At 41.2% G+C, this 13,079-nt stretch overlaps 1 protein-coding gene across 2 annotated transcripts in view; it reads right to left on the reverse strand.

The window, feature by feature from the left end:
- Positions 1-10,784, reverse strand: part of LOC144038083 (thyroid hormone receptor alpha-B) — a 105,458-nt gene extending 94,674 nt beyond the window's left edge. For both annotated transcript variants that reach the window (XM_077550212.1, XM_077550213.1), the window contains exons 1-4: positions 10,682-10,784; positions 9,668-9,729; positions 9,001-9,069; positions 8,165-8,302 (exon numbers count right to left, since the gene is read on the reverse strand). The gene's annotated coding sequence lies outside the window, so the exon portion shown is untranslated. The remainder of the gene's footprint in view (positions 1-8,164; positions 8,303-9,000; positions 9,070-9,667; positions 9,730-10,681) is intronic.
- Positions 10,785-13,079: the final 2,295 nt, after the last annotated feature.

Below are 13,079 nucleotides of genomic sequence, written 5' to 3' on the forward strand. Positions count from 1 at the left end.
TTTATCTTTCCGTTTACACTTAGTGTAATTTTGCTATATGAATGAATACTACTTTTTTAAATCAATTATTAATCTTCATTAATCGTGATTTCAATATCAATCAAAAATAACCGTGGTTATTTATTTTTCCATAATCAGCCCCGCAAATTTCTGCGAGAATTTCCCTGATCATAAAATTAAATCACGTTTCATGTGGAACAACTCGGCGTGTGGCTAGCTTTAGCCGCCCCATTATTGGTGATCCCGCCCCACTTCATGGAGTGAGCGCACAGGTGTGCCTTCTGAACCCTCGCGCTCTCTCTGATGTTATTAAGGAGAGATAGAACACATTGCAGCTAATAAAGCCAGCTCGGCATGTGTGCCAAGGGTCCGGTGCGATACGAGCCGACTTGTGCGAGGGTTTCTTGACATTGTCCTCAGCGGAGTCATGACAGAAGAGATATTAAAAGACAACAAGACGGCCTTTATTAAGAAATTGTCCAATTGTGTTCTCCAGAGAGAGAACGAGAGAGCGGACTACCGCTTTGATTTCTTGAACTAACAGTTTTTCTGCTTTTGGAGTTTTGAGTTTAGTCGCTTCGTAGTGTAGGGTTGCATGTGGCGTTAAATGGAAAATCATTTTTTTCTTACATTTTTTTTTGCTTTTTACTATTGCTGATAGAAAGAGCAAATTGCATTGGCATTATTCATTTATTATTTATTTTTTATACAATGTTTGTACTGATACTAAAGTAACAAAAATATGTTGTGGTGTCAATTTGTGACGTTTGCAACAATCTGAAGTGAGTTGAGGCACTTCTTTTAGACAAAAGTAGGGCTTTGCCACCATCTTGTAGTAATTAAAAATCAACTTCCATATTTATGGCGTGGCCCGTCTGCCGCAAATTCACTGTAAATCTCACTTTTTTTTTTCCCATTCAACACAATTTATGCTTGACCATTTTAAGAGACACCCCCCCCCCCCCCACACACACACACACACCCCCACCCTCTTCTGCTTCACATGCCGCTCACATGCAATGGTGGCGTCTACGGCGCACCGGAGACAGACGGCTGCTGACTAATTATTCATGGTCTCCACTGGAGGTCCATGCAGAGGCGAGCGCTTTCGCCATTTTTTTTTCGCATGGACGCATTGGATGTTGTCAACATAAAGTCTGCTTGAAAATAAATGTCACACTGGAAACCTCCTCATAGCTAATCAGCGTTTCTGCCAGTCAAGCGAAAAGTAAAAGTTAGGTTCAGCAAACTGAAAATGTTCATCTACTGGAGTATCTGTTATCACAGGGGTAACTCATTTTTGGGTGCGGAATCCAAAAGTCAACTCTATATCATATAGGATCCCTTTTTCCTTAAATAAATAAATAAATAAATGTGTATGTATATAATAAAACACTAAGATGGAATAGCTACAAGCTTTTAAAACAAAAAACAAAAACAGCATAAAATGAAGTCAAAATTAGAATGGTTTGCCAATGATGAGTAAGAGAAAAGCCAACACTAGGGGAAAAAACTGCAATTTTGGAATCAACATGTCAATTTTAGCTTTAATCAGGATTATAAAAAATAAAAAATAAAAAAAAAGTCAACAGCAGAGGTGGCAAATTCAGTTCCAGAAAGTAAAAACCTTGCCACAGTTTGGCTTTAGCCTCAGGTGCTAGCTAGCTAGCTAGCTCCCAAGCTAGCTACCATGGTGCTTGTTTTGGGAGCTAGCCAGCTAGCATCAGGGGCTAAAGCCAAACTGTGGAAGGGTTTATACTTTTTGGACCTGGATTTGCCACCTACAGTATGGCCGACAGATTTTTTTTTTCTTCTTCAAATTGTTACCCAGTGTAATTATTGGCTTTAATCAATCATACAACAACGTTTTGTGATGTTGTGATGCAATGTTTGGCTTAGTAGTTTCACTTTTATTATCCTACGCCTTGAATATCGCTTTCAGCTTGATTATTTATCAGCTTGCCCCGCCCTAATCGGCGAATTAGCACAAGAAGTCGCTGTTTTTCCAGCGCGCTTTTGTGTGCGTGAGATTCATATGTATGTGTCGGGGGGGGATTTAGTTGCTAAAATGTATTGCAGTCTCTTCAGGAATGATACAATGATGCTGTAATCAACAAATGATGTTGTTTAGCTTCATTGGGATTCTAATAGACACACATAACACATATGAAGCAATAAAAAAAATAATTGTTTAAAAAAAAAAAAAAAATTAAATTTATTCTAATCAAACTGACAAGGGCTGCCAGAAGCCCAGCTTGCCTCCCGGCGTGTTGAGTGGGTGGATGCAAACACAGCAAGCATACATGCGCAGCGCATGCACACTTGCGTGTTGCTTTTTCATTGTTCCTCGCCAAGCTTGCTCAATTTATGCAGAGAAATCATTTGGATACTTGCGCTCGCCACACAACAACGTCGACCAAACTCAATTAATGTGGCCCACTTTAGAAAATAACGTCGGTTTACTAAATGGTTCTTTTCATTTTGGATGAAAATCGATGCCGTTTCTTCCCGCTGTGCCGACCTTTTCCCCGCTGCGCTGTGATCCCAACGACATGTGGCCGACTTGCTGCCGACCCGGGAGGCTTCTCACGAAAGTGTCTTCTTCACTCAAGACAAATGGCGGGGCGGCTCTTACCCATTTATCCGCACGCGGCTAGATGGCGAGGGGCCAAATTGGAGGCCGCCATTATTCGCCTCGAATTTCCCCCGCTCGGATTGCTGATGGATGCGAAGGCCGGCGTGCTACCGCCGCGTTGTGATTCACGCCGCTGCTGAGTGTTGATAATGTGTTGCAGCCCGCCACTCGCCGCTGTTAACTGGAGACTTCAGACTTTGCGCATCCATCAGCAGAGATTTGCGGGCCCTCATCATCCCCCCCCCCCGTTGCCGTTTCCCGAGCGGGGCAAATCAGTCTTGCGGGGCCACCGAGCAGTGCCTGTAATAAGATTTGAGACGTCAAAGTGTCTCTCCTTTTGATGAGGGGAAATGGATCTGATGGAAATGAGCCCGAAATGCAAATGTCCTGCTGGGATGATGAGGCCCGGGCACAATAGGACGCGAGCGTGACACAAAGATGAGCCGGTCCCAATCAAGTGTTATCTACCAATTCTACACTGATGTTCATCTTGGAAGAAAGACGGACTTCTTGCTTGAAATCATCACCCGGACCTTTTATTAGCTCCAAGTCCCAATCAACTGGGGTTTCTTCAAATTGTCCCTAAATGTGCCAGCTGCTGCAAAGCAAGCCCCTGTTGCCTATTTCAGGACATGAGGTCGAGTTGAGAGTTTTCAAGTGTATGGAGCTACGCAGTTAAAGATGCGGGACCGCAGCTGTGCGATGTTTACAGGATTTATTTGCACATGCCGGAAGCTTCTATAAAAAGGCGATCAACAAGTGTTCCGAAGAACTGATGCTGAATGAGAACCAAAGTTCTTTGGCGGTATTGATGACTTGATAATGAAAAAGAATCATGCGAAGGCAGAACAATGAAATATTCTTTCACTAGATGGCAGAAGACACAAGTGAGCAGGCCAAGATTTCCCATGTAAATGTTAACGATGTCATCTGTATTTCAGTATACGCCCTTTTTTTTTTTTTTTTTGCCATCTCTGACAATTTCAAATATGCGCCTTGGCACAATAAAAGTTGGGATTGACTGATCTAATTAATGTAGCATTTCAGCAGAGTGAAATAAAGCTAATTCAATCTGCAACTAATCCCCCCCCCCCCCCGACCCCCCAGGCAAACACCAGGTTTCGCATCTCTGCCGTCGATAGAGACTGCGTAAACCTTTGCCATGTCAGCCACGTTAGCTCCAAATCAACTTAAATCAAGGCGAGATTGGGAAGCTGCACCGGCGAGCCACAAATCGGAGGGATGCATTATTCAGGAGTCGGACTCTCCACTATCAGCCATTTGTCAGATTAGCTCTCACTTGTTTGCATCGGGTGGGGCGGTGGAGGGAAGCCTGGGCATGCCGTAAAAGCAAACAAACTCAGAGCTAATTGGAACCATCAACATCGGGCCGGCGCTCACTGCGGCTGCCGCATTCATATTCACAGAGCTTTTGGCTTTGGAGGCTCTGCGAGGAGCGACGACGTGCGGCAGCTGCAATCGGACGCAAAAGCTCAGATTTCCTTTTTCGTTAGATGTGAAACGGCACAAAAAAGTAAGCGGCCTCATTGCAGCATTTCAAGAAAGGTACAATACGATTTAATTTAAACAAGTGCGTCAAACAACACCGCCCATCACTCATTCACTTTCAGCCATTTTCACCGAAGCAACCCCCTTCGCTCCCTGGTTGTTTTACTGGATTTTGACTTGATTTTGCAAGGCCCACAGAATATTGTGTTCTATTGCTATAAAAACATGGATCCTACCAAAAAAAAGATTAGTCTCTTCTTTCATGGGGAAAAAAAGTATATTTCTATCTGTTCCCGTTTTTCAGCAAGTTTCATCATTATTCACAAATCTGTTTAAAACAGTGGGGGAAAGAGCTTGTTGCAACATAGCCCTGGTTGATCTCTTTTACTCTGCTGCCACCTGCTGGCCGTTTTTGTAATACCTACCATTGCTTCAAGCATTGCATCAAAGCCTTCTGTATATGCTCCAGCATAAAAAAAAAAATTATAATAAAGTATAAATACATATTTGGGACACTTAAAACATTTAAAATATAACGTATTTATAATTTTTGGGGAGCAAATGAGTTAAAATAATAAAAGTTGACGTTCACTGACAAAAAAAAAAATTCTGTGTAAATAAAACAACTGCATAGCTTTGCAAAAAAGCTTCAACAACAGATATTTAATACAAACAGGTATATATTCTTTATCCTCTGCGGAAAAACGACTAATATCACTGCAGTGTACTGACTCAAGTCCTGTAGTTGTAATATTTTATGTTTACAGTCTGCATGACTGTATCATAGTGCCCCCGGTGGCCAACTTGCGCATATCAGAAGGAGTCGCAATGAATAAATCACGATGCACAAATTGTTGAATTTGTTACATTTGATTTAATTACTATATGTTTAATAAAGAATAATTTTGGTCATGGAACGAATCTCAAGGCACCGTCGTATATTTGTATAACGAGCGAAGCGTTCCGGAGAGTCTTTCTGCCACCGGAATTGGATGCTTGAAAGTCGGCGCTCATGCGGTCTATCATTGACGTCGGCCTCTCAAAAAGCCATCAGCGGCTCCCAAGTTCCATCCTGCAGTCATTTGCAAAGGAGGCGGCGTGATGACAAATTTGAAACACACGAGATGAAAAACGCTCTTTTAGAAGAACAGAACAGCCTTCAAACTTTTCCCAATAAGGATAAGGGTTCACATTTGTTGTTGCAGTTGAGTTTGTCGGTGCGCGAAGGTCAGTTGCAATCTGCCGGCGAGTGTCCGTTCCCGTCGGCGAGTTTAAGTGGACGTCCCGCGGCGTGGGGAGGAAGCAGAGAGGCGACCGCACGATCTCCCTGGCTCGTTCATTATTCACAAGCATAAGTCAAAGTACCTTTGCGGACAAATTAGAGGGGCGCGAGGGGTCAAAGGTCCAAAGAAGCGGGCGGTGACTGGAAGTCACGTGTTGACCAACATGAATATTTCATTTAATTTCAGTCAGCAACTCTTAAAAGTAGCTCGCGCATGTATTCATGCAAGAAAGGAAGGAAGTCCAAATTGAAGAGGAGTACGCGACCGCTGCTACCTGTTAATGCGCGGATGTCGAGAGCAGGTGCCAGATGTTCCTCATTAGCATATGTACATGACCGACATTTGCCCATTAACTCTTTGACTGCCAAAAACGTTAAATAACGTTTAGTAAAATCCTATGGAGGAGTGCCAAAGACGTTAAAAGACGTTTGTTTCGAAACAGAGGTGAAACTAACCATTTTCTATTGTTGATTACTGAAAAACGGAATAAGGTAGAAACAAACTTTTTTTTCTGATGAAAGATGAGAGTCCAATCTTTCATTTGGTAGCATGTGTGTTTCCATAGTCCAAACACATAATTTTCTATGGACCGTGAAAGATCAGTCAAAAATGCTTAAATCGGCTGGCACCCACGGCATCCCTTTTCTGAAAACGTCTGGCAGTCAAAGAGTTAAGGACGTGAGGCCACACAAAGTACCTCATAGCGAGACAGAAGTTTATTTGCTGTTTGATTTGATGCGGTAGAGCAGTTATTGAGCAATTCGGGATTCTTTTTTTCTTTCTTTTTTTTTTTTTTAAATAAATCACCGCCGTGGAAATGTATATTCGCGACTTGGATTCCAATCTTTTACTGCCATTGACAAATATATTCGTTTGTCTCACCCGGCTTGACTATGAAATTCAGGTCTGCAAACAACTGTAATGACAAACAAATCTCTGTAGATGGAAGCATTACATTGATTTGGAATTGATTGAAGATAAATATTAGAGGGTGAATCGGAAAAATAATTCATTTTGCAATCAAAAGCACTCAAAACACAAAACATAAAATAACAAAAACAGGACAAATTTTTCCCGCTTGGCATATTCATTTTCACAAAAAAAAGCTTGTTTCCTCTGCCTTTGGGTCAGAAACGGGTGTTTTTGGTCAAACCAAAGCATGTTCTACTGAGGATTAGTAAAGAATAGAAAAAGATAGCAACAAACAATGAATCAGTTCAGGATCAATGTCTTCATTTTTACAAGAGGAATTCTGAATTGTATGTAAAGAAATGCTGGTTTATTTCTGTTTACGTTGCTGGTAATGCCCTTAAAAAAACATTGGGAATGTAATCGTCATTTGCTTTTTTTTTTTTTTTTTTTTTTTTTTTTTACAAGCAATAGCGGATTAACTGGTTCAAATAATAAATCTGAAAAAAAAAAACTGAGATTTAGATTTTTGCCCATATTGCTCCTTTCCATGTATGACGGATGGCTAGGATAGGTAGATGTGCAAATATGTGCGCCTTGAGGAAAAAAACGAGGCGGGCATCAAGACAAATAGGAACCGGGGCATTGTGTCCAACACAAACAACGTTGCCACGGAAACGGCGAGCCGGGCCGCAATCTTCTGGCAGGGGGAAAGAAAAAATATCAGGAAATGATTTCTTGGCGTAACAACAAGAGCCCAGACGGCTCGTTGAATTGTGGGAGTTTGGCAGGCGCTTCTCTCGCTTTGCATCGGCGTGCGTAAACACCATAAAGCTCGGAGAAAGATGGAAAACCAGGCCCGATGAAGCCGTCTGGATTAGCGGCTGTCACGGTCCATTGTTGCTCCCAGCAATAAAAACATCAGCAAATAATCCCGGCAAATATTCTCATATATGATTATTCTCATCTTTGGTCCGCTCGCGGTGAGGACGAGCGACGGCCACCATCAGGCTCGCTCGTGTTCAAGACCCCACACATGGATGGACACAGCTGCATGGTCCTAATTGGTTGTTCCCATGATTAGCACTCAGCCACTTCATTAGGCACGTCATTATCCGAAATCCATCATTCATCATGAGTAGAGATAGACCGATTTTTTTCAAGGCCGATGCTGATTATCACTAGTCAAGGATAACTGATATTTGGAGCCAATATTCAATTTCAGTAGAAGGGAATAATATTGGTGTAGAAAAATTAAAAATAAATACAAATTCCAACTCTTTGTTGAAACATATGTTTATTGAACAACTTTTCAAATTAGCAAAATGTTGATTTTTTTTTTTTTTAAATCTTAGCCAATTGTCATCTCACAAAAACTTCAGGGCGCTCCCAGGGTCATAAGTAGGTCTTAAAAACTAAATGAAAACATAAACAAATAAATGTCATAGATCCCTATAGTTTTCTACCGTAAAATATTTTTCACAAAAAATTCAAATAACTGAAATGTTCAACTTTCATGTATCTTTGTTTGACTTTCAAACAAAAACAAAAGATGCAGAGAGTTCCTAGGGTCAGCAGCATCTCTCAGAAAGTTGATTGAAAAATTAAATAAATAGTTCCTTGAGGTCAACACAGTTTTAAATTGATCTATTATCGGCTGTCAGATTAAAAAAAAAAGAAAAGAAAAAAAGTCCGATACTGATATTCATCAAAATGCCGATAATCGGTCTATCCCTAATCATTAGGTCGTAAACAAAATGTAGCCAATCAAAGAAGCGGCTTGACCGACCAACAAGGAAGTGGCGGTAAATAAAACAAAATGTCCTACCTGATGGATGATGGGGGTTTCGGGTGTTGTGGAGGCTGTCGATACCAGACACAGATACTTAAAAATCTGGCATCGATTAAGTCCTCCTCTGCAGTAGGTGGCACCATATTGCAGTTTGATACGCCGGTGAATCGTCATCTGCGTCAGAAAGAAAGGGTTTGTCAACAACTTTTTTTGGTCATTGCGTTTAATAGAATTTATGTGGTATTCGGTATTATTGAGTATTCAAACAAGGACTGTTTTCACAGTCAACTTCAACTGGGGGTTGGCAATAAAGAAAAAAATTGTTCACTTTCTGCTGCTTGTAAAGTGAGTCGAGTCGACTGCAGGCTGTACTTTTTGTGACTCCCGTGCATGAGATGTTATTGAGACAAACGCAGCGTGGGAGGGCGGCAGGATTTGCACTTAATTACAATCTGCACGCTCGTTAAGGCGAAGCCAGCGACTTGTTATTCATCAATTATAGCTGGGGACTAATGAGTACAGTGATGCATCACTCCGCGCGGCGACCAGACAACGAGGCGGCCTCTGGATGTTTTAAAGACACTTGACTAATCCCGACGCTTATTAGAATATTAGCAGTAACCGCACACGCTGGAGGACGAATGTGGATGCTGTTGAGACGAGTCCCGCACGCAAAGCGTCCTCCGTCAGGAAAAATACATTTAAAAAAAAAATCACAACTCGACTTCACAAGGGACGCGTTCAAACACAAATGACATGACAGGGCCGTAACAAATGTTGACAACAGGACGTGTACCCCGATTTTGCGAGGATTCACTGTAACTGTCAAAAACCTGATGACTCATCTATCTATGGGGACATTTTCAAAGTACCTGAATGCATTGACGTCTTCTCCACCAGTCTGGTGTTGGTCCCCGTTTGTATGAACATCCTGGTGCGGACTGCGAAGGAAGCCGACAAGTGACTGAGTGAGGGAGGGTCCATCAGCAACAATGTTTACATGGCCTCCATTAACCCGACAAGGATTGATCTCTTCCTCTGCCGGCTTACATGACACCAAGGGTTAAGTGTTCCTTCATTGAGCCACACTGCTGCCGGGCTCATTCATTATTCATCGGGCGGCATCGGCAGGTGGGGAAAAACACCGCCACGTGCGCCATTAGCCTGCTAGCAGCTAACATCAAAGGCCAGCTAGCTTGATCGTCACATCTCATCAAATGATTCATGTAAAATACATTAGATTATGCGATCAGAAAACGACATCTTTGTGTCAAATGTAGCGCACAAATTCAAATATTTGTAAAAAAATATATATATATTATAATAATTCAAGCCGCTTTGGATGTGCTGAAGCCAAATGAAGTGAGCGAGGTGTGGACTAACGAGCTTGAGCGGTTCACTTCATCCCTCGCGCACGTCATTCATGTATGACACACGCCTTCCTCGACTTTCATCGCCAACGCCAACCACATGAAAGCTCCTTCAAACGGAATTCACTTTGCGAGCAGGCGGCATGTTGTAACGAGCCGGTGCACATACCCGACGTGATTGGCTGGAAAGACAAGCCGTGCTGGCGCTCATCCGCTTTATTCCGGAGGGTTCTGCAGGAGCCAACATGAGAAGCTTGTAATTAGTACATGAATGTAAAGGAATGATGTTAGGAATTTTTTATGTATTCATTTCGGGAATGGGGGTGATTAAGATTGGAAGATGATGCTCTTAAACATTTAGCTATTTTATTTATTTTAGTAACTGTAGTTTTTATTTTTATTTTTCTCCCTGGCAATATCTTTCATTATTCACACATGATAATATTTCCATCTAAATAGTCATAATGAAGCTTCTTAATGAATAATTTAGACTAGGGTTGGGCAATATAGCCTTAATATATATTTTTTTTACAAAACTAATTTCAATCGTTGCTTACAGAAAAAGAAAATGACAACATTATTCAAAACAAGTCTTTGTTTTTTTAGAATGTGGATGTGAGGAAGCAGAGGTAACTGGAAAAAGCCACCCCAAATGTGAGCAAACTCCACGCAGGAAGCTGAGATTCAAACCGAGAATCTCAGAACTGTGAGGCAGACATGCTCACCACCTGTCAACATTACTGGGCACAATAGAATTGACAGCAATGTGGAGATATTGCGTCAAGCTCACTTGAATCCTGCAAAGCGCACTAACCTTTGGAAATCATATTGAAGGCATTTTTTTCCCCCCCAAATTGTATTTCAATAATGTTGAAATGTCATTTCTTAAAAATATCTCCAGACTTTAGGCAGTGTAATGTCAGTTTTCATGCTTAACCTAAGGGCTACTTAATGAAACCGCAGCAACAACAACAAAAGTTGACATTTGCCACATATTGTACAAGACCGCCATTTTGTCGAAACAATTAGCTACATTGTATAGCATGAGCATCTCGTGACGCTTCACATTGAACTAGCTTGCCTGAGCTAATGTTTAGATAGTCAACAAATAGGCTAGGTGTTTTTAGGCTAGGTGTTTTTGCGCTGGAAAAAAAAAGTACACTCTTCATGTTATGAAATTTACCTTTAGCGACTCGACTTCTCGGTATCCAGGTGAACGCATAACAGCGACAGTCATTCACAGGCACAGCTGCCATTAGTGAGGCGGGCCGCGCAACGCATTCTGGGATATGTAGTATCTGGTACAACACGAATAAACACAATTAATTATATATTCATAATGACATGAATATTCTCTGTGAGTGACTGGTGATGTGTCCAATTTTGTACTTACATCTTGATAGACTCTGGCTCAGATGAATAACAAACAATAACATTAAATGCAAATTATAATGAAACAGAGAAATCGAATTTCTTCTGAGAAACTTTGTTTCTGACATAAGTCATCTATATTCAAATGTAAAATAATAAAATAAATTAGCCTACTTAACAGCTAGTAATCTTCTTTGACAATTTAATGACTATTTAAGTTTTTTTATTGCCCTTAAATGTCAAGAATACAGATGAGATGTGAACACATTTTTAATTTGAGTAATTTGGCACATTCCTCGTAAACAATCATGTCTGTCTATGGTTTGAGATTAAATGTGTAAAAAAAAAAATGAGTGTGGGTTTTACTCAGCAGATGGACATTTTTAATTCAACACCCAGGGAATGTTTTGCATAAAAACGCCTTCTGGTTGGAGGTATTTTTCTTTTTGTAGCAGAGCCAAATTAAAAGCCGGAACGATGCCCAATGGAGTTCCCGAAGGCCTTTTGTATGTGGACATCTTCAGAAGCTCTCCTCCAAGGAATACTGGAACAATCGACTACAAGCATTTTTATGTGGCGTTCGATTCATTTATTTAGTATAAGGAGACATTTCAGATGTTCGTTCTCTAAAATGCAAACTTAAACCACATTAGCACTACATTCATCGTCGAGAAAGCTAATTGTGTGCTAATAAATCCATTAGCCACGTTAGCTCGACTAAAGTTAGGGTCAAACCGTGTGAGTAAGCTAAACCCAAGCTAATGCTAGCCACAATAGCTCTATAATAAGCTAGTAAGTTTGTATGTCACATTTGTAGCTAAAGTAGATACAGGAATTTATGAAACTGAGTTTTTATCAGCCAAGTTGTGCGCTCATGGAATCATTTTATCTCCTCGAAGAGTAAGCTAAGTCACATTAGCGTGGCTATCGCAATAAAAACAGCATCACGGTTGAGGTTTCCTTAATATTCCTTTAAAGGTGAAGAGTGATAAAAGGTTGTCTGGTTGCTATAAGAGATATCAGGAAGGATGCCGGCAGAAAGATTTATCAAAGCCTCCCCAGTCAGTCGTAAGTAACTTCACCCAATCTCCTCTCCAAGCGCAAGAAAACACAAAAGCTGACATTTCTGTTGAAGGCCGACAGATTAGAAGATTTGAGATGAGAACGAGGCCCTGCTGGCGTGTCAAGACGATTTCATGTTGAAAATATCAACCACCGGAAGTCAAAATTAAATGTTACTTTTAGGATAGCTTGGCAGGGGGGGGGGGGGGGGGGACTTTTTTTTAATGCATAATGTTACAGTGACTTGCAATGATAATTAGAATTCGAAGCTGTGTGTCCCAATACTTTTGTCCACATACGTAGCATATGCAGGCAGCCTCCGTGACATAAAAGCAAATTTATACAGCCGCATGCTAAAAGCTTTGGCGTGCATTCCGCATGCTGCGGCGGTGTTAAAAAATGCAAACCCCATCAAAGAGTCTCCTGCCTCTTCTTGAGCCTCCATGCAAAATCTGATGAGCTATTTTTAGAAACATGTTCCTCAACATGTTTCTCTCGCAGCGCAACTTTTTTTTATGGCTCGTGTGTTGGGTCCATGGTGCAATAGTTGGCAAGGGGATCACATGTGGTGGCCAATTATGAGGCACTGAGTATATCATTGGTATATTGTGCATATTCACGGTTCGTAAAATTCACCTAGTCACTTTGCTATCAATTTTACTCATGTGGCCACGTCCAGGGAGTTTGGCTACAGTCCCGGCCGGGGTGGATCTAAATATCAACTGTAATCATGGGGAACATCATGTTGCTTGGAGATCGTCTATAATTTTATTTCTTATCTCCTGAGACAACTCTCTCCTTTCGTCCATGTTTATGTGGTACACATCATGTCATCAATTATAATTTTAAATATATTTGTCCCCTGGAAAACATCAACAGTCGCAGCTTTTCAAATTTGGTTCCTTATAGCAGGTCCAGAAAGTAAAAAAAAAAACTGCCAGTTTGGCTTTTGCCCTAGGTGCTTGCTAGCTAGCTAGGGAGCTAACGAGCTCCCTAGCTAGCTAGCATGGTGCTCATTGGCTGCTAGGGAGCAAGCTAGCTAGCATCAACGGCTAAAACCAAACTGTGGCAGGGTTTTTACTTTCTGGACCTGGATTTGCCACCTCTGAGTAAAATGAACATAACTCATTTAGTGCATTTATTTGCAG

Source organism: Vanacampus margaritifer, chromosome 18 (assembly GCF_051991255.1).
Source record: "Vanacampus margaritifer isolate UIUO_Vmar chromosome 18, RoL_Vmar_1.0, whole genome shotgun sequence".
NCBI lineage: Eukaryota > Metazoa > Chordata > Actinopteri > Syngnathiformes > Syngnathidae > Vanacampus > Vanacampus margaritifer.